The 20,143-nt window shown below is 42.8% G+C and overlaps 1 pseudogene; it reads right to left on the bottom strand.

Moving 5' to 3' along the window:
• Nucleotides 1–14,774: 14,774 nt before the first annotated feature.
• LOC136629066 (zinc finger protein 585A-like) overlaps nucleotides 14,775–20,143 on the bottom strand; it is a 138,015-nt pseudogene continuing 132,646 nt past the window's right edge.

Genomic DNA, 20,143 nt, shown 5'->3' with positions numbered 1-20,143 from the left:
AGTATTGTGCTGGGTATAGTGGTTGACCAAATATCACAGGTAAAACTATAAACTTGCACATCAGATCGATGCTTTTTACCTGGAAATATATCATAGAGCCGGTACAATACTCAGTTGTGCATTCTACACTGTCTATTTTAGGCTATATCCATGCTCCCTTAGGTATCATATTTTTTAATATATTTCTCCTTAATCATTATTAGAGATGAGCGAGCATACTCGTCCGAGCTTGATGCTTGTTCGAGTATTAGGGTGCTCGAGATGCTCGTTACTCGAGACGAGCACTATGTGGTACTCGTCTCGATTAAACGAGCACTGACCATTGAATTCAATGGAGCCGGCAATACAGCCAGCTCCATTGAAAGCAATGGGCTGCCGGCGAGCGCGGGATGAATTTTTGGGAAGGGCTTAAAAATATAAGCCCTTACCTGAAAATCATCCTAAGATGTGTAAAAATAAAAAAAAAACTTGTGTCAGCATAAAGATCGTTCTCCTCTGGCAGAGAAGAACGATGTTAGGCCATTGAATTTAATGGAGCCGGCAATACATCCGGCTCCATTGAAAGCAATGGGCTGCCGGCAAGCGTAGGATGAATTTTCGGGAAGGGCTTAAAAATATAAGCCCTTACCTGAAAATTATCCTTAAGGGCTCGTTCAGACGAGCATGTTTTGGTGCGTGCATACGCACGCACAAAAACACGCTTGTATTTACAACACTGCATTCCCTATGGTGTGTGCACATGTCCGTACTTTGCAGGTGCGTGCCTGCAAAGATAGGACATGCGTGCACCATAGGGAAAGCACACATTGTTTTCAATGGAGCGGCGGCTGCTGCCGGCGGCTCCATTGAAAACAATGGCCTGCTGGCTCCCTGCATTCCTTTTCAGGAAAGGACTTCACATATAAGCCCTTCCCTGAAAAAGAAAGATTTTAGTGTAAAAAAGAATAAAAATGCAGGCATTCTCTTCAATAGAGCCGCTGCTGCTGCCGGCGACTCCATTGAAGACAATGGTCTGCTGGCACACCTGAATTCTTTTTCAGGGAAGGGCTTTACATATAAGCCATTCCCTGGAAATGAATTAAAAGTGATTTAAAAAACAAAAAAAATAGATACTCACCTCCCTTCAGCTGCCGGGGCACAGCCGCGTCTTCTCCTGCTGTCCCCTGCACTGTGGTGCTGAACTGCTGATCTATCACCAGCCGGGGATGAGCTGCCTCTGATTGGTCACAGCCTCACCAATCAGAGGCAGCTCTCACTCACACCCATTCATGAATTCATGAATGGGTGAGTGAGTGCTGCCTCTGATTGGTCCCGGCTGCTGAATACTACTCAGAGCAGTTCAGAAGAACTGCCGCCCAGACGCAGCTGAACTCCGGCTGCAGCGGAAAGGTGAGTATACATTTTTTTTTTATTTTTACACATTTTAGGATGATTTTCAGGTAAGGGCTTATATTTTTAAGCCCTTCCCGAAAATTCATTCCACGCTCGCCGGCAGCCCATTGCTTTCAATGGAGCCAGCTGTATTGCCGGCTCCATTGAATTCAATGGGCTAACATTGTTCTTCTCTGCCACAGCTGTTACAGCTGTGGCAGAGGAGAATGATCTTTATGCTGACAGTGCGGGGGGGGGGGGGGGCTCTCACTCTTGCCACTATTGTGGCTTAATAGTGAGACCTCGGAGCCCGAAATGCAGCCCTGCATGTTGCTCCTCGCCTGTCCTATCTATTTCTGTGTTTTTTACATGACTTTGGTGATTTGCTAAGATTTTCACAAATGAAAACCTTAGCGGAGCACCAGTCATATACAAAAATGCTCGAGTCGCCCATTGACTTCAATGGGGTTCGTTAGTGGAAACGAACTCTCGAGCATCACTGAAAGTTTGACTCGAGTAACGAGCACCCGAGCATTTTGGTGCTCGCTCATCTCTAATCATTATCATTCATTATTGGTCATGGGGTCCAACTGCGCTTTGTCTCTCTCATGTAGCATATACATATATTGCAGATTACATTGTGTGTATTTTATAAAATCGCTTATATTTGAAAATAAATTATATTGTAATGCAAAGCTCAAATTAAAAAGAGTTAATAGATCTTTATCATAACCGAGCATTAGGTGTTGGGGAAGGAACAAGAAAGGCATCCATAGTGCCTGAACATTTACCAATTTAGGAACATCCTGTCCTACCCCAGCCATTTTATTCTTCATCACCTCCTAATCTATAGAGTTCAAACCCCCTACACCTGTACCAATTCCCCCTAATAGGGTTATCATACCATTCTCATTTTACTCTGGTGCAGGGTTTCATTGCCGGAAAAGAAATATTAAAATGCACCATGGTTTTCTGGCTCTTTGTGGCCACATTCATACAGGTATGTGGTATTCGTACCATATTATCATTGTGTACTTTCGGTCTCATATCTAACACGGTTAGATAGTGTCTGTACAATTTGTTATGCTGGTAGCATTTATACATAGTATTGTATATTTATCTGTCAAGAATATGGTGAAATTAATTCCACTAGTGCCTGTTATGTTCCTTTTATATTCTAGTGACTTTATTACTGTATTATAATCATATTGATGATCTAATTCAGCCATACATCCTTTATCTAGGGAAAAACATTCTATTTTTACCAGACTGTGTACATGTAAACTCATGTTTCTCCCTTCCAAAGTTTCATAGTAAGAGCCTCCTGTAAACCCTACTGCGGGGCTCTATAGTGCTCTAATGCCCTTTATAGTACAATTTGCAAATGTACATTGGAAGTTAGCTGCACACATAAATTTATCCTGTGTACATATTTTTGTGTGAGACTTCCATCCCTGCTACGAGTCATCTGCCCATCTTCCTCTGCCCTCTTTACTATTCTTAACAGTCCTCCAGGGGTTACCGCATAGACTCTTATGTACATTACAGTATACCTGATAACACACAAGCTAACCACCTCATTTTTCCTCTGAGCTTTGCACTTTCTTACAATGAGAGGCATGTACCCAGTTAGTTTTGCCTTCCAATTTGACAGAAGTGCTTGTTGTCAATAGCACCTGATATGGACCATCAAACCTGGGCTCCAAAGCTCTCCTTATGTGTCTTTTTACAACCCACTTTCTGGGCTGTAGCTCATGCATTCTCTTAAGGAAGGCATGGTTGTGCATTACCTTCAGACGAGCACTAAGAGACATAACATAGTCAGTTAGCGTACCATACTGGGCCTGCAACTGCTGTGGAAAATACAGGCCCAGTCTTGGTGCACACCCAAACAAAATTTAATATGGTTATGACCCTGTCTTTCTGCTAGGTACATATCTTATTGAGAAAAGGGCTAATGGAAGGCACTCAGCCATGGTTTGCCTGTTTCCTGTATTGCTTTTTGTATTTTTAATTTTAGGGTACCGTTCATCCTTTCTACTTTTCCGCTACTCTGCGGATGATAAGGTGTTAGTAATGCCTGGGAGACACCCAGGGCAGATATGATGAATTGCATTATTTCACCTGTGAAATGTGTACCCCTGTCTGACTCGATTACATCTGGTACCCCATACCTGCAATTTACCTCATTCATGAGCTTCTTTGCGGTTACCTGCACGTTTACCTTGGTAACAGGGTAGGCCTCCAACCTGAAAAGACATCAACAACAACAAGCACATATTCATACATCCCAACACGTGGGAGCTGAATGTAGTCAATTTGCAATATCTGAAATGGGTAGAGTGGCCTAGGCAAGTGTTTTTCTAGCAACCTTACCTTCTGTCCTGAGTTGCTTATGGCCCAGATCATGCAAGATTGGACAAATGATGTAGCAGCTACAGAGAACCCAGGGGCCACCCTTTCTCTCTCAAGCGTCAGTAGCATAGCTGCCTTCAATAGGTGAGTCTTTCCATGGATCAGCTGGGCCATCATGGGGTACAGGGATCCTGGTAGGCAAGTTCTGCTGACTGTTCGTCAACGCCATCCTGTTCTGCTGCTCCCATATTAGTCCATTTATCCTTTTCTTCTTTGCTGGCTTGTGACTGTAATGTCTTTAGTACATCAATGTCCAAAAGTTTATCAATGTCCAAATCATAGTCTCAGACTTGCACGGTCATCATCTTCTTTTCTTCTTTCTTCCACTGCTTGAGGGCCGCTGCCTTTGCTGTGAAGTCTGCTAGGGCGTTGCCTTTTACTTCTGCAGTGTTGGCTTTGGTATCAGCTTTCACCTTTAGAAATGCTATTTTGTCTGATAGGAGTAGGGCTTTCATAAGGTTCTGTACTGCTACACCATTCTTAATGAGTTGTCCTAAAGAAGTTAAAAATTGCCGGGCCTTCCATATTGGGCCGTAATCATGAGCTATGCCAAATGCATACCTGGAATTAGTGTAAATGTTTGCTGTCTTACCTTCCACCACTCTACACGTGTCAGTGAGAGTCTTCAGGTCCGCTTCTTGTGCTGAGACATGAGGAGGCAGAGCTTCTACTTTTAGGACATCTTGTTGTGTGACCACTGTATATCCACTGTGGAGTCGTCCATCCTCACCCTGGTACCATCTACAAAAAGCTCAAAATGTACATTGTCAATAGGCGTTTCAGTAACTGATTCAAAACCTGAATTTTCTTGTTGCATCAATGCTAGACAATCATGCTGATATTCTATTTCAAATAGATAAAGATGTTATTTGCAAAAAAATTTTTTTTAAAATATCTGATCTGTAATACCTAGATCACCTATACTTCCCCCTCCCCCATTTGAACCAGGATACTTGATTGGAAGAAGACTAGCCGGGTTCAAGGTAGTACAACATTGAAAAGAAATATTAGGGTGAGGGGCATGAAAAGAGCACATTGCAGCTGGATTTGATGAGCTAGAGACAGATGTTTAGGTTGTACTTGAGTGAGTATACTCTGGATGTCATGGGGGGTGAGAACCACTAGGGGGTAGTCCAGGACCAACTCAGAAGACTTGTCAACCATTGCTTGTACTGCTGCCACTGCACAGACACAGGAGGGCGGCTCCTCGGGCCACCGGATCCAAACTCATGGAGTAATTCCCAAGTGGCCGTGGATGTCCTCCATGTTTTTGCATCAATACTGCCGCTGCATCAGGGATGAGGCAGAACAGATCCAGGGACGGTAGTATGAGACAAGTCCCAAAAAGGTGTGGAGTTTGGCAGAAGGAGAAGGTACAGAAATGGCTTGAACTGCAGCTTTGCATTCGTCTGTGAGATGTTTGGTTCCTTGTGCTAGGCAATGGCCTAGAAACACAACCTTTTGTTTACAAAGCTGTAATTTTTCCTTTAAAGCCTTGCAGCCATTTTCTGCTAAAAATTTTAGAAGAGAAATGGATGTAGATTGACATGTTTTCAGATCCTCAGCACAAAGCAGAAGATCATCAACATATTGCAATAGTACAGTCCCATCAGGCGGAGTCCAGGCCTGCAAGACAGGCTGGAGTCCCTGGGTGTACATGTTTGGAGAATTCTGCGCACCTTGTGGCAGGACTGTCCAAGCATCCTTTTTTATTTCTTTAAATTGAATTCAATGCCCTTTGTTGTCTATAAAAGGGCCGGAGATTCAGACTGTCTCCACTCTGGCTTATTGTCTATGAGTTTAGACTTCAGGCGTTCCCATAAACCTTCAATAAAGGCCATACTAAGTACATGTTCGCCCATTTCTTGTATACCACTGTACCCTAAGCGGGAGGAGAAGTTTCTCTCCATTTTCTTGCTATAATGTTCTTTGCAGCAAGGAGAAAATGACATATCCACAATCTTTTTCCTGGAGGAAGAGAGTCGCAATCTATAAGGAGGAGATCAAGATGGGGGGAGTATGCGGGGCGTACTCCCGAGATAGTTCTGGTAGCTTCGAATACCTCTTTCCAGAAACCTTGGATTTTGGGACAGTCCCAAAACAGATGGTAAAGTGAACCTTCACCTCCACATTTTCTCCAGCAATCTTTGCTAGTGTTTGGGAAACATTTAGCTAGTTTGGTGGGGGTATAGTACCACCTAGTTAACACTTTGTAGTGAGTTTGAAGACCTGCTGAAAGAGTGGCTCTGTTTGCTCTATCAAAGGACTTCAACCATTGTGTTGTATGGAACTTTATTCGTAGATCATGTTCCCAGTTTAATAAATGTATTTTTTCATGTTGTTCATATTGCCCGCGATGGTATCGTAAAAGATTCTCGTTAAAGAGTTTTAAGAGTTTGTGCATTTGTAAAACAATATTTCTAGTTCTTTGGGGAAGATACATTTACCTAGTTGGGAGTTGCGGAGGAACGAGGATATTTTTAGGTAGGTGAAGATCTCTTTGGTAAGTTATATTTGGATTTGATGGTCTGATAAGTAGATAGCCTTTCTCCCTCTAGGAGATCAGAAATAAATCTGACTCCATTCCAAAACCACTCTTTGAGATTTAGATCTTGTATAAAGTAGAGAAGGATCTCTAGGGGAAGGTTTGTTGAAGAGCCTTTGGTAGTAGATTTGAGTTTGTGTGCCAGAAGATTCCAGCAATGCAGAGTAGTCAACATTAAAGGGGAAAGGGTTTGAAAGTGCAATAGAAGTGGAATCTCTGGATGTAGGATACTGAGTGTTGAGGCTTTTATAAGAGAGTTTAGAGATTTATTATGATTTCTGTGTCTTTCTATGACGTACCAGGATGGGAGTTGTGAATCTTTTAGCCATATGACCGACTGGCTCAGGATAGTCGCGTTATAGTAGGCTTGTAGGTTAGGGACCCCTAGGCCTCCTTGTTTCCTATGAAGGTATAAAATAGAGGCAGCGAGTCTGGGTTTTTTGTTGTTCCAAATGAAGTTTAATAGTTGTTTTTGAAAGTTGGTAATTATAATTTGGGGGATCGGGAAGGACAATGTGCGGAAAAGGTAGAGTATCTTTGGTAAAATTAACATTTTGTAAAGAGTCATTTTACCGAACCATGTAGGTTCTTTTTTTTCCAACTCTTCGAGTTCATTTTGAGAGAGGCAAAAAGCGGGTCTGTATTTGCAGAGACAATTTCTGATATAGAATTACAAAGTGTGATCCCTAGGTGGAGAATTTTTCGTTTCCATTGAAAGGGAAATTCTTTTTTAATGTATTGTCTATATTGAAACCCATAATTTGAGATTTATCTAAATTAAGTTTGTAAAATGAGGCTTGGCTGAATTGAAGAATGCATTTGTATACGCTTCTTAAAGAGTTTATGGAATCAGTTATTGAAATGAGGACGTCATCGGCAAAGAGGCCAATTTTATATTGTCTCAGGCCAACTGGGATGCCCTTGATTGTTGGGGACATTCTAATCATTTCCGCTAAGGGCTCTATTAGCATGACAAACAATAAGGTGGAGAGGGGGTAACCCTGGCGGGGCCTGTTAGTAATTGTAAACGCTGATGACAAGGCTCCGTCAACCAGAACCCTGGCAGAGGGCTTCACGTAAAGGACCTGGACCGCTTGAAGGAACTTATCTCCCACACCGAATTTATGAAGGACGGCGAAGGCAACCCCCCAGTGGACTTTATCGAACGCCTTCTCTGCGTCCAGGGAAAGGAAGAGAGAAGGCGTCCGACTCGAGTTGGTTAATTCCAGTAGGTTCTGGACTCTTCGTGCACCGTCTGTTGCATTCCTGCCCCTCGTGAAGCCCACTTGATCATTATGTATGATCATTGGTAGTAGCTCTAAAAGCCTATTTGCTAGTATTTTTGAATATAGCTTCGTATCAGTAATTAAAAGCAAGATGGGCCTGAAGTTCGCTGGAGAGGTGGTAGTTTTTCCTGGCTTCGGTATGGTAATTATTGTGGCTTGCAACATCTCTTCTGGCATTTCTCCTTGATTAATTGATTCGTTAAATATGGATGCCAAGTGAGGAGAGAGGGAGGAGGCAAATATTTTATAATATTCGTTAGAGAGGCCGTCAGGGCCAGGGAATTTGTGGTTTTTCAAACTCTTGATAGCTCTGGTAATTTCTGGAATGGATATTGGTTTGTTTAGGGTCTCGTTTTGTGAGGCTAAGGAGGGGAGGGACACACTATCTAAAAATTCTTTTATGGAAGTTGTAGTAGGTTGGGGGGTGTTTGTGTCTTTGTTTAGGTTTTAGAGGTTGGCGTAAAAGGTTCTAACTTGTTCTGCTATTTGTTGGGGGTGGGTAATTCTTTGGGCGGGGTCTTTAGCATGATTTATGTAGGGGATCTGCGCCCTAACCCATCTTTTTTTTGCTAAGCTGGCCATTAATTTTGAGGGCTTGTCAATATATGAGTAGTAATTAGCTTTGAAAAAGGTGATGTTTCTGTAATAATTATCTAATAGGGTTTTTCTTAGCTCTTTTCTTAGAGTGGTTAGTTCTTGGTGAAGGTTGCTTTGAGGAGAGTCCTGTTGTGCTTTTTCTTGTTTTCTGATATTATTTAGCAGGAGGTCAATTTTTGCTTGTTTATTTTTTCTTTTTTGGATTTTCAGTTTAATTAGAACCCCCCTAATTACAGCTTTGTGAGCACACCACAATGTAAGGTAGGTAGGGGAGTTGAGCAAGTTTATATCATTGCGCCACATTCTGGTTGGGTTAAAGGGAGCATTAATATTAAGCTTTAAATAAATTGGGGCATGATCTGACCACGTAATGGTACCTATTGTCGAGTTTATGACTGAAGCAAGGGTCCATCTATCAACTAACATAAGGTCAATCCTTGAATATGTTTGGAGTCTCGGAGAGTAATAGGTGAATTCTCTTGAGGAAGAATTTAAACATCTGAAGGAATCATAAAGCCCTTCTTTATGAAGCCATGGCTGAAACGCTGAGGCTATTCTTGTTTGTGCTGTGGAGTCTAACTGTTTATCTGGGGTAACATTGAAGTCTCCGCAGAGAATCAGCTTCCCTGATTGGACTTTTTTGATTAATTTATTTAAGAAGGAGATTTTTGTTTTGTTGGGCGCATAAACGTTCACTAGTGTTATTGGGATCTCATTGAGAGTGCAAGACAGAATAAGGTATCTGCCTTTTGTGTCAATGATTGAATCTTTTAAGGAAAAATTTATATTGTCCCTGAAGGCTATTAAGACGCCTGCGTGTCTTTTTAAGGCGTTTGCTAAAAAGATATTTTGATAGGATTTGTTAGTGAATTTAGGAGGTGAATGTTGTGTAAAATGTGTTTCCTGGAGACATAGCACATCAATATTTGCTGACTTAGCGTCTTTCCAGACCATCGCTCTTTCAAAGGGAGAGTTAAGTCCCTTGACATTTAGTGAGCAGATATTGACTGACATTGCAAGTGTTTGGTGTTTGCATTGAGAGTGGGATTAGCAAGGCAGCAGAAGTAACATGTGATACAGAAACAGTAAAACTTACAAAACACAGAAACAGGTCTTCTTGCAGAGCAGATTCTGGAAGATTGGTTAACGACCTGTAGATAAAAACAAGAAAAACAAAACAGAATAGCAGGTCTTGAAACCTGGTGCATTGGGGGGAAAAGTTCGGCACATAGGCAATAGCCTTTTATCCTGTGATGAGAATTTCGGAAGTCCAGCATATGAAACAGACCTAAAGAAGAAGGTCTTTAGAAGTAATCTATTTCCTTCAAGGAGGAGTGGAAGGTAGCATACGGCGATTAGAAGCTTTTAGTGGTTTCTGAGATTTAGATGGAGGTTGTGCTTCTGATAGGGGAATATCCAATTTAGATAGAATTTTGGCGCCATCTTCTGGAGAAGAAATTATTTGAAATGCATTGTTCTTGTGGATAATTAGTTTGACTGGAAAGCCCCATTTATAGGGCATTTTTGCGGTTCTCAGAGCTGAGGTAACTTGAGAAAAAGCTTTTCTGGCTTGTATTGTCGCTTGGGAGAGGTCAGTAAAAAGCTTGATGGTGGAAAATGGAGGTGGAAGGGGGTTGGAGGCTCTCAAGCCCGACATTAAGGCTTCTTTTATATGAAAAAAATGAATTCTCGCGATCATGTCGTGTGGGACCGAATCCGGGAGAAAGCTTGGTTTTGCTAACCTGTGGGCTCTGTCCAGTATGCAATCTTGTTCTGTAGAGTTTGGAAGGAGTTGTTTTATTAGTTTGGCGAGAAAGTTTTTAAAATCAGCCTGGGCGACACTTTCGGGTATGCCCCTGAATTTGACGTTGTTACGTCTGCCTCTGTCCTCCAAATCAGTCAATTTGTTTTTGATTTGCTCCACTTCATCCTCTAATGTGTAATGTGCATCTATTAACTTATTGTGGGAGGATGTAACTTCTCCCATTTTGTTTTCGATATGATCCGTGCGCATTTCTAGGTCTTGCATAGAGAGATTGAAAGCATTTGAGAGAGATTTTATGTCTTTTTGTAGAGAACCGCGAAGGGCTAAAATCATGTTTTTTATAAAATCTTCTGAGGCAGGGAGGAAGATTATTAATAGGATCCTCTTCTGATTGGAATAGTTGCTGGTCTGAGTTTGTATAAGGTGAGAGACGTAGTCTCTGTTTTTCAGGACTTGCAGAGGGGGTGGAGGTGACAGAGATGGACCGTGAGCGTTCAGGCGCCATTTTAGATGAAGTAGTAATGGACATGCCTGTTTCAGCGGGGTTTTCACTCACCCGACAATGCAGGGGAACATCTAACAGCTCATTCTCCTGTCCCTCCAGGTCGTCGGCAGAACAGCTCCGCTGTGGTATATAGCAGGTGAGGTTTGTCTTCTGTCAGCGCTCGCTCCGGAGCCCGTGGAGTGAGGGGAACCATCTCCGCTTGTCAGTCCCTTCTGTCCCGCGCTGCGGGAGGAGAAGAAATCGGAGACCTTAGTAAGAGGAGCTTTTGAGGTTCTTCTTTTAGGCATGATTCCCTAGGTTGGTTAGAGATCCTCCGGGAGGTTTTTGACTGGTCTGTGAAGCTGGGGATGCTTTTTAATTCGCTAAAAAGGCTGATGGAGAACGGAGCTCAGGACTCCACATCTGACTCTGCCTGCATCCAGGCCACACCCCCCTATGCCCAGTGTTTGATCATTTCTTTTTCATTTCATTTTCAGCCATCGAGCAGTATTTATTTCATATACCACTCACATATGGGCCCTTCATACACATACAAAAATGACAGATCCATATTTATGATCAGGACCGACAAATATATGACACCCTAATTCTCTTGTGCAGCCAGATAAAACCAATTCTTAATTCACATTTCTTTGCATAGACAAGTAGGCCCTCTACAGCACAATACAGTGAACAAAACACATATATAACAAAAACTCTCATGCACTGCGTTTTTTACATGCTTTGTCCAGTATAGGTTATCCAATGATAAACCCAATACAATCTATGCCCATTTCCACCTACATACTTATATTCATCACTTCAGTTAGCAACTATTATCACTGTTAAACCTTCTTTTATATCTTTACTCGCCTTTTTCCAACTATTCAACATTTCCTGTAGTCCATTATCTTTAACCCATCCAGCATGACTTTCTGCAAACCTTTCCTACTGCTGGAGATCTAATACTCCTGTCCCTTCATATCCTACATGCTTTAATAATTTATAACTTCCTTTACCCACTGCAGCTCTGCCTTCTCTTTGTTTCACTATTTCCCTTGCAGTCTTCCATACCTTATCCTCTTTACCAGCAGTATTGCCCATGGCTGGTGGCTTATGTACACCAAAAGGCTTATTATTTTTAGTCATTCACACACATAAAACAATCCCCTGGCCGTTGAAATATACAAACAGAAACGCAGGGGGCTCTGTCCAGAATCGTGGCCTTGTTAGGAACTCCTTATAGCGTCACTGATCAGGTTCCTGTTAACACGGGACACAGAGATTTATATTTGCACTCCAGAGGTCAGGTTCCGTAGATCAGGTCAGCTCATCTCAATCATTCACTCATGCATAAACAGACACACATAGACAAAAATCTTTGCCTGTTAGTTCCTTCTTTTAAGTGTCAGTACTTCCTTACCCTGTCTGTAAGTGTCGGCACTTCCTCACCCTGCTTATTTCTCCAGTCTCTACTACTACTCTTAGACCTATAAGAGGATCCCATCAGGGATTTTATCACCTGAATACTTTAGGCTTCCCTGGTACAACTTATGTCATGCCTTTCAGAGATTGGCAAGAAGGTTTCATATTCTGTAAACTGACCATGCAAAGTAACAAATAAAAACAATAACAGTTAAAGAACACCCGCACAGCATATTCAGCCCACGATATGAATTCTTAACAAGAAGATTTATAAGAGGCATGCACTTCTTACTCCTCGGGCAGGAAAGGAGCAGCCAAGAAGCAAGGATAGATTGTGGCAAGATAAAATCTTACCTTATTGTGTAGTTTTGTCAATCCATGGTTCCGAGTGGCTACTTATCCCATCTGGGTCCAGGTGGGTTTGAGGTGTAGGTGGTCCTCTTGTTTCTCCAAGCCCCATGTTTTTGAGCACAAATTTGTTACGGAAATTCAATTGCTCCGTCAATATGCTGTGAGGCTCCAAATCAGAGGTGTTTATGGCGGCCGCCATGAGAAAGCAGTGACACAGACAGGTCTATTGAAAGTGGAAGTAGCAGCAGCCCTCACAGGTAATCACCACTTGGTGTGAGGCTAACCGCAATGCACCACCCAGTAAAAAGGAGCTGACTCCAGAGCTCCAAAGTAGACCACAGCAAAGTACACCAGGCAGCATCCACGACTGGTATTATTAAAATGAATGCATCACAAAGGATGCTCCTTTATTCTCCCAAAAAGAAAAACATGCAAGCAACGTTTCAACTCCAAGAGGGAGTCTTTATCAAGCTTGACAAAGACTCTTTCTTGGAGTTGAAACGTTGCTTGCATGTTTTTGGAAAAATAAAGGAGCATCCTTTGTGATGCATTCATTTTATTAATATCATTCGTGGATGCTGCCTGGTGTACTTTGCTACAGACAGGTCTATGTCTACCTTTATTACAGATGTCACAACTTATATAGTAATATGACGCAGGGCGGGCTTTATGCCTGATAAACTTGTTTTCACATAAACATACATTGTTGCTTAGATATATTATCTTAGATTGAACAGTAACTTAAGTTTTCACATTCCAATGTTACATTACATTGATGGTTCGAGCTAAACATGATATGCGATTAGTAAATTTTGCAGAGTTGTACTGCTAGCAGTATGCCCAGAAAATCCTCTTTAGCTGTAGTAAGAAGTGGTAGACAAGACAAAATCATATTCAGGCCCGAGACCTTCACATAGAAAAGACGAAATCATATTCAGGCCTGAGATTTTCACATTGCGTAACTTCTTCTACTTGTCTATCAAGATGAGATGGCCAGAAGAACCACCTTTGATAAGACACTAAAGACCCATTTATACGGGACGAATGTCGGGCGAACGATGCCCGACACTCATCCCTGTGTGTCCTCGCTCACATGATGCTACACAGAAACGAGTACAGCTGGCTTTCTGACAGTGCAGCCAGCAGGGAACCAGGATGGCAGGAGGAGATTCCTCTCCTCCCTCTCCCCCGCTCCTCTTCATTCACTTAACATGACATTCAGTACCTAATGCCTGATATTTACACTGAAGGCTCATCATTCAGCTCGCCATCCATCTCTTATGCTGCAAAAATGATGGACGATTAGCTGAACAATGAGCGTGCAGTGTAAATAGCAGTCGTTCAGTACTGAAAGGCTGCTATGTTAAGCGAATGGAGAGTGGCGGGGGAGAAGAGAATCTCCTCCAGCCGCCCCATTGCAAGCCAACGATAGTCGCTCCTGTGCAACAGCTCGGGAGTGAGTATGTGCGGGGACGAGTGTCAGTCATCTTTTGATCAACATTCGTGCCACGTAAATGGGCCTTAAAGGGGTGGTCTCGCGAAACAAAGTGGGGTTATACACTTCCGTATGGCCATATAAATGCACTTTGTAATATACATCGTGCATTAAATATGAGCCATACAGAAGTTATTCCACTTACCTGCTCCGTTGCTAGCGTCCTCGTCTCCATGGTTCCGTCTAAATTCGCCGGCAGCTTGCTTTTTTAGACGCGCTTGCGCAGTCCGGTCTTCTCCATTCAGCACGAGCCGCTTCAGTGTGCTCCCCGCTACAGCTCTTCTGCGCATGCGCAGACGAGCTGTCACTGCTCGGGAGCGCGCTGGAGCGGCTCGTGCTGAATGGAGAAGACCGGACTGCGCAAGCGCGTCTAAAAAAGCAAGAGCTGTCTTGCCGAGCTGTCCGGAGAAGCCGCCCAGCTGTCCCGCCGTCCAGCTGTCCTGGTAAGTGATGGGCCGGGGGGGGGGGGGGCTTTCGCTGCGCCGGGCTGTCGCTGCGATGGGGGGGCTGTCGCTGCGCCGGGGGAAGTAGCGCTGGGCCGAGGGGGGCTGTCGCTGCTCCGGGGGAAGTAGCGCTGGGCCGGGGGGGGCTGTCGCTGCTCCGGGGGGGCTGCCGCTGTGATGGGGGGGGCTGCGCCGGTTACCTGCTGCCTGGTGGTGGGTGACTGGTCGGCGGCTGCGGTGGGTCCGGTCGGCGGCTGTGGGGCGTCTGGTTGCCATGGAGACACAGCTGGTAGCGTCTCGGGAGCGCGCACGTCGGGCTGCAGCGAGCGACGGGAAAAGAGCCGGCGGCCATCTTGGGGAAACTTTTATAAGTTGCTGAAACGCTGGAACGGTAAGTACGAACCAGCTAGAAATGTCATTTACAGGGGGGCTTAATAATGTATACTTAATTAGGGGGACTGGGCAAAAAAAAAAATTCACTGCTTCCTCGAGACATCTCCTTTAAGTTGACATAGCATGAGCTCTTATGTTCAAAAACAAAATGACAAAGCAGAACTAATATTCTATAGTATTCTACAAACTTCTACAATTTTCCACGCTTCTTTTATTGGCTAGGAAGATAGACGCATCCTTTGACTAAGACTATAGAAGTTGTTATATGACAGAATAAACAGATATCATTCTGATTACACCCGCCTGAGTGTGATGTGTTGATTTCCAAAGCAGCTGCAGATACATAACAAATTTGAGACAAGCAAGATATACCTGGTCCGTAAACTTATTGCAACAACAATGACTATTTGCTATGAAGGGCTGAAAGAATAACTGGGATAATGGCAGGTTCTTTATTTGATTCATGTGTAACAAGACTTGATTTCATTGTTAAAAATGTCTTACATTCTAGGCTTTAAAATGGCTTCTCTTCTGTGTGAACTCTATTATGTGTAACTAGACTTGAAATCTGGGTAAAACACGTCCCACATTCGGAACATGAAAATGGCTTCTTCTCTGTGTGAATTTTCTGATGTCTAACAAGATGTGATTGATCTGTAAAACATTTCCCACATTCTGAACATGAAAACGGCTTCTCTCCTGTGTGAATTCTCTCATGTCTAACAAGACTTGAAATATGAGTAAAACATTTCCCACATTCTGAACATGAAAATGGTTTCTTACCTGTGTGAATTCTCTTATGTGTAATAAGATATGGTTTCATTGTAAAACATTTCCCACATTCTGAACAAGAAAATGGCTTCTCTCCTGTGTGAATCCTCTTATGTGTAACAAGATATGATTTCCTGGTAAACCATCTACCACATTCTGGACATGAAAATGGCTTTTCTTGTGTGTGAATTCTCTTATGTGTAACAAGATGTGATTTACTTGTAAAACATTTTCCACATTCTGAACATGAAAATGGCTTCTCTCCTGTGTGAATTCTCTTATGTGTAATAAGACTTGAAATCTGAGTAAAACACTTCCCACATTCTGAACATGAAAATGGCTTTTCCCCTGTGTGAATTCGCTTATGTCTTACAAGATACGATTTCCTTGTGAAACATCTCCCACATTCTGAACATGAAAATGGCTTCTCTCCTGTGTGAGTTCTTTTATGTGTAACAAGACTTGAAATCTGAGTATAACATTTCCCACATTCTGGACATGAATATGGCTTCTCCCCTGTGTGAGCTCTTCGATGTTCTCCCTTTCTGTGACCTTTCTTCTGTTGATAAGTCTGTGGTGAATCAGAAAATGGGACCTGTATAAGAGGATCAGATGATGGATCTTTGCTGTGAGGGGCTGAGGGGATATCTGGGATAATGGCAGGTTTTTCATCTGTATCTTGCGTAATACCACAAACTTGTGCTTTACAATCTGCAGATACCAGATGTCCCTCTGAGCTCCTGATACCGTCATCTGTCAAGGATAAAACTGATTTTATTATTTCACAAGTTATAGTGATATTATTAAACAGCATGGTAGCTTCATGGTTAACACTGTTGCCTTGGAGCACTGGGGTCCTGGTTTCAAATCTGCATGGAATTTGTATGTTCTTCCTGTGTTTGCATGGGTTTCCTCTCATAGTTCAAAAAACATGCTATTACGTGAATATATAAATTGAAAGCTCAAATTGAGCCCAAAATATCATTGCAGATATGTATGCACTACATAAAGATGAGAAACATTTCAATACCAACTACAAGTCAGGTGGCAAAACTCAGTTATTAACTCACTGGGAAAAAGATCCCAGTCTATCAGTAGAGCTCTGAGAGAGGACCAGCAGATCATGATGTCCAGCCACCAGGCTGTTCTCTTGCAGTTCCCCCCTTCTGTGTTGAAGCCCCCATCTTCATAGGGTCATGTATCAGTGTAGCTGTCACCACTCTTCTAGTAAATGCTCAGTGGAGAACCATAAAGGTCCATGTGAGTCAGTGCTATTAGGTGGTGTCCATCTCACACACTCCTGACTGCTACATGTACTTTATCACAGAAGGGAGGAGCAATATGGTCATGTATGAAGAAGTCATGGTGGTGGAGCAAGTGTAAGGCCGGATTAGTACACACACCAGTGTCACCGCCTTAAGTTGTTTAGCTCCATACTAGAAGTCTAACAGAAAACACAAGAGTGCCAACATCTAGCACATGGCATTATAACTGCCTACAATGTGGTCCATCCGGCTTCAGGCATGCCTGCTGATATGTCCTGGACAAGACCATGCAGTATGCTACAGTATGTTGTCCATTATTTGATGCTGGATCTATACCAGAGTCTACAAATGAAGCCTTCAGCTCAGATACTGGATTAGCAGATGCGTCTTCTGTTATAATGAAGGACTCGTTCTTTATAGGTTTCCTTCTATTTCTGATGATAAAAATATTTGCAAAAAAAATTCACCAAAAACTGCAAATCTGAGTCTGGTCTTATAAGTAACTAACTGACTGTCATTATTATATAAGGGCCCTAGACGATCTATTAACCCCCTAGTGACCACTCATTCACGTTTCACGTCCTGGGTGACTGGGATTTATTCTACAGGGCCGTTTAAATATGTTGGCCCTGTAGAATAGAACTGCGGGGTCAGGGAGTGCAACAGCTCCCTGCTATCGGCTTCCAGAGGTAGCCGACAGCTTGGACTTATAACCATGGCTGCAGTGTGGTTCCCTGTATTGTGATAGCTATTATTGAATGGATAGCAGAGATCACATGAAAGTTTAAAAAAAAGTTTAAAAAATTAGTTTCATCTCCCTCACAGGTCTGATCTGTGATGAAAGATGAAGCTACTTACCTAAGGCCTAGACAATGTTCTCCAGCAATGATTTTCCTCCACAGACCTTCCCCAGTTTCTGCGCACACGCCCACTGCCAAAATGGCTGAGACCTGCACAGAAGCCAGTGAGGGTCCAGGAAATTTAAAATCTCCTTGTTCCTGGCTAACAAAAGGTAGCCGACAGCTCGGAGCAGTGACCAGAGGCCTCGTTGAGCGGTCCCCGGACATGTAATTGCCGTTATCCAATGGTACAATCTACCTTATTCAGATCACTACCTGTAATGCCTATGTACACTACAAGAAGTCCCCGGGAACGCTCACCTTCCTGCAGTTCCAGGAGCAGCTTGTTGAGCCCCTTCTCTTTGAGACCCCTGCACCTCAGCAAGCTTACGAGTTTGTGAGGAGGTGTGAAGGTTCACAGAGTGCCACTTTTTACACCTAATCCCTGCAACCGAGGTCAAGAAATACCCCCCAAAAATGTCAGGTTTGCAGCAAGCATGGGAGGAGGAATGCCCAGTTTTATTGCCCCATGTGCCCAACACAATCAGGCCTATATAATTACCCCTGTTTTGAGACATGCCACACAGTCTAGTTGTTACTACTCACCTGGGCAGTTATCTGTAGGAATCTCCTCTTTACACGGCTGATCGCCCCTCACATTTATCTCTGTAGTATTAATATTAGTCAGATCTTCATCCTGATGCAAAAGCTGTGAGACAAATATTGTAAAAGTCAGCAGACGGTTGGATAAGTCATGTGGAATGTTTTATGACATAATGACCTGACAGGAGTAGTTATCTGAGCCACATGGCTGCAGGTCTAGAAGCCGGGCATAGATATTAGATGGCAGCTCAATGTCCCCTCAGGAACCTTCTTCACATGTATAACCGGCATGGCTAGACACGCTGCATGTTGTCTCAGTGGAGGAGATCAGCATCTACCAGACACATCTGCAGCATCCAAGGAGTGGGTCCCAGTGGGGTATCATAGAATCATAGATCACAGAATCATAGAATGGTTGAGTTGGAAGGGACCTCCAGGATCATCGGGTCCAACCCCCTGCTCAGTACAGGATATACTAAATCATCCCAGACAGATATTTGTTCAGTCTTTGTTTGAACACTTTCATTGAAGGAGAACTCACTACCTCCCGTGGTAACCTGTTCCACTCATTGATCACCCTCGCTGTCAGAAAGTTTTTTCTAATATCTAACCTGTGTCTCCTCCCTTTCAGTTTCATCCCATTGCTTTTGGTCTTTCCTTGTGCAGATGAGAATAGAGCTGATCCCTCTGCAGTGTGACAGCCCTTCAGATATTTGTAGACTGCTATTAAGTCTCCACTCAGCCTTCTCTTCTGCAAGCTAAACAATCCCAGATCCTTTAACCGTTCCTCACAGGACATGATTTGCAGGCTGCTCACCATCTTGGTAACTCTTCTCTGAACTTGCTCCAGTTTGTCTATGTCTTTTTTTAAAGTGGGGTGCCCAGAACTGGACACAGTATTCCAAATGAAGTCTGGCTAAGTCTCACGTGATCTGGACTCTATGCTTCTCTTAATACATCCCAGAATTGTGTTTGCCTTTTTGGCTGCTGCATCACATTGCTGACTCATGTTGAGTTTGTGATCTATTAGTATACCCAAGTCTTTTTCACATGTGCTGCTGCTTAGCTCAATTCCTCCCATTCTGTATGTGCTTTTTTCATTTTTCTTGCCCAGATATAGGACTTTGCATTTCTCCTTTGTAAATACTATTCTGTTAGTTGCTGCCCACTGTTTAAGCATTTCTAGATCTTTTTGAATACTCTCTCTCTCTTTCCTAGTGTTAGCTATCCCATCTAGCTTTGCATCATCGGCAAATTTGATCAGCTTTCCATCAATTCCCTTCTCCGGATCATTTATAAAAATGTTGAACAACACTGGGCCTAGGACAGAGCCTTGTGGTACCCCACTTGATACATTCTTCCACTTGAATGTGCAGCCACTTATGACCACTCTTTCAGTATGATTACTCAGCCAGTTGTGAATCCACCTAACCGTTGCCTTGTCAATCCCATATTTGGTTATTTTTTCAATAAGTATGGTATGAAATACCTTGTCAAATGCTTTACGGAGGTCAAGATAAACTATACCCACCACATATCCCTGATCAACCCAGTCAATAATACTATCATAGAAGGAAATTAGATTTGTCTGGCATGACTTGTTTGTTACAAACTCATGCTGGCTCTGGTTAATTACTCCATTTTCATCCAAGTACTTGCATACATGCTGTTTAATAATTTGCTCAAAGATCTTTCCCAGTATAGAAGTCAGGCTCACAGGTCTGTAGTTTCCTGGATCCACCTTCTTCCCTTTTTTGAAGATAGGACAACATTTGCCCTTTTCCAATCTTCTAGGACTTCTGTTCTCCAGGAATTTTCAAAAATTATGGCGAGTGGTTCAGCAATTACCTCCGCTGCTTCCTTTAGTATCTTAGGATGCAATTCATCTTGACCTTGAGACTTGAATTAATTTAAGTAAGTTAAGTATTCCCTCACCATCTCTCTTATTACAGATAGCCTGCATTCTTTTATTCCCCCAAAAGCACAGGGAAGATCCGTTGATGTTCCATCTACTTTCTGAGAGAAAAACAGATACAAAATAGGAATTTAAAAGTTCGGCCTTCTCAATATCATTCTTAACCAATTCACCATTTTC

Source organism: Eleutherodactylus coqui, chromosome 5 (assembly GCF_035609145.1).
Source record: "Eleutherodactylus coqui strain aEleCoq1 chromosome 5, aEleCoq1.hap1, whole genome shotgun sequence".
In the NCBI taxonomy this organism is placed as follows: Eukaryota; Metazoa; Chordata; class Amphibia; order Anura; family Eleutherodactylidae; genus Eleutherodactylus; species Eleutherodactylus coqui.
This window is presented reverse-complemented; position numbering and strand designations above follow the sequence as displayed.